This window comes from Durio zibethinus, unplaced genomic scaffold (genome assembly GCF_047325235.1).
Source record: "Durio zibethinus cultivar Kanyao isolate XHJ-2024 unplaced genomic scaffold, ASM4732523v1 HiC_scaffold_40, whole genome shotgun sequence".
Taxonomy (NCBI): domain Eukaryota; kingdom Viridiplantae; phylum Streptophyta; class Magnoliopsida; order Malvales; family Malvaceae; genus Durio; species Durio zibethinus.
This window is the reverse complement of record NW_028322663.1, coordinates 35,001-37,500: the sequence shown is the minus strand read 5'-3', so window position 1 is coordinate 37,500 and position 2,500 is coordinate 35,001.

Here is a 2,500-nt window from a genome sequence, read left to right as displayed (position 1 = left end):
TTTTGAGCCACGGTGCCCATGCTTGGCTCCAGCATGTGCTGGTGCCGCATTTTTTTCACTCGGGACAGCATCGCCGGAGCATCGCCGGAGTACCGCCGGAGAACCTGACCGGCGGCATTGGGGTTCCGGCGATTGGGAGGGGGGCCGGGGGGGTGTGCGCACATGATGTGCGATGGGTGCTGGTACTTGGCCTTGTGTTGGCCCCCTATCCCTCATCAAACCTCTGAGAATTCACACCCCCTTAAAGAGCATTTGAGATTTTACAGGTTTGCTACCAGTAGCCGTTAAAGTGTCTGAAATGGGGACACTTTTTTCAAACGGTCACAAAATCTTCTCTACTTCGAGTTTTTAGCTGAATTTTTTTGTGCATGCCAACAAAAATAGAAGGATCATGCCTACAAAATTTGGGGCCAAAAATCCTTATAAAAAAATTTTAAAAAATCCCGAACCGCAAAAAGTTTCGAAAATCATGAAAAATAGAAAACGAGTCATCTTCCAACGAAACTTCACGTGAAGGCTTAGGGGACCATTGTATGAATTTACAAGCCATAAAAATGGCATTGGCACGGCAGAAATTTGAAGATGTGCCTAAACCCACCAGGGCCCAGCGTGTGCCGATGGTGCTCGAGGCAACCGCCCGCACCAGGGCCCAGCGTGTGCCGATGGTGCTCGAGGCAAGCGCCCGCACCAGGGCCCAGCGTGTGCCGACGGTGGTCGAGGCAACCGCCCGCACCAGGGCCGATAGTGTGCTAATGGTGCTCGAGGCAACCTGTCGCACCAGGGCCCAGCGTGTGCCGATGGTGATCGAGGCAACCTGCCGCACCAGGGCCCAGCGTGTGCCGATGCTGGTCGAGGCAAGCGCCCGCACCAGCGCCCAGCGTGTGCCGATGGCGCTCGAGGCAACCGACCGCACCAGGGCCCAGCGTGTGCCGATGGTGCTCGAGGCAACCTGCCGCACCAGGGCCCAGCGTGTGCCGATGGCGCTCGAGGCAAGCTCCCGCACCAGGGCCCAGCGTGTGCCGATGGTGCTCGAGGCAACCTGCCGCACCAGGGCCCAGCGTGTGCGGATGGTGCTCGAGGCAAGCGCCCGCACCAGGGCCCAGCGTGTGCCGATGGTGGTCGAGGCAACCGCCCGCACCAGGGCCCAGCGTGTGCCGATGGTGGTCGAGGCAACCTGCCGCACCAGGGCCCAGCGTGTGCCGATGGTGCTCGAGGCAACCGACCGCACCAGGGCCGAGCGTGTGCCGATGGTGGTCGAGGCAAGCGCCCGCACCAGGGCCCAGCGTGTGCCGATGGTGCTCGAGGCAACCGACCGCACCAGGGCCGAGCGTGTGCCGATGGTGCTCGAGGCAAGCGCCCACACCAGGGCCCAGCGTGTGCCGATGGTGGTCGAGGCAACCTGCCGCACCAGGGCCCAGCGTGTGCCGATGGTGGTCGAGGCAAGCGCCCGCACCGGGGCCCAGCGTGTGCCGATGGTGGTCGAGGCAACCGCCCGCACCGGGGCCCAGCGTGTGCCGATGGTGGTCGAGGCAACCGCCCGCACCGGGGCCCAGCGTGTGCCGATGGTGGTCGAGGCAACCTGCCGCACCAGGGCCCAGCGTGTGCCGATGGTGCTCGAGGCAACCGACCGCACCAGGGCGGAGCGTGTGCCGATGGTGGTCGAGGCAACCGCCCGCACCAGGGCCCAGCGTGTGCCGATGGTGGTCGAGGCTGCCGATGGTGGTCGAGGCAACCTGCCGCACCAGGGCCCAGCGTGTGCCGATGGTGGTCGAGGCAACCGACCGCACCAGGGCCGAGCGTGTGCCGATGGTGCTCGAGGCAAGCTGCCGCACCAGGGCCCAGCGTGTGCCGATGGTGGTCGAGGCAACCGCCCGCACCAGGGCCCAGCGTGTGCCGATGGTGCTCGAGGCAACCTGCCGCACCAGGGCGGAGCGTGTGCCGATGGTGGTCGAGGCAAGCGCCCGCACCAGGGCCCAGCGTGTGCCGATGGTGGTCGAGGCAACCGACCGCACCAGGGCCCAGCGTGTGCCGATGGTGCTCGAGGCAACCTGCCGCACCAGGGCCCAGCGTGTGCCGATGGTGGTCGAGGCAAGCGCCCGCACCAGGGCCCAGCGTGTGCCGATGGTGGTCGAGGCAAGCGCCCGCACCAGGGCCCAGCGTGTGCCGATGGTGCTCGAGGCAACCGACCGCACCAGGGCCGAGCGTGTGCCGATGGTGGTCGAGGCAAGCGCCCGTACCAGGGCCCAGCGTGTGCCGATGGTGATCGAGGCAAGCGCCCGCACCAGGGCCCAGCGTGTGCCGATGGCAGTGCCCAGCGTGTGCCGATGGTGGTCGAGGCAAGCGCCCGCACCAGGGCCCAGCTTTTGCCGATGGTGATCGAGGCAACCGGCCGCTCGAGGGCGCAGCGTGTGCCGATGGTTATCGGGGCAACCGGCCGCACCAGGGCCCAGGGTCTGCCGATGGTGCTCGAGGCAACCGCCCGCACCAAGGCTCAGCATGT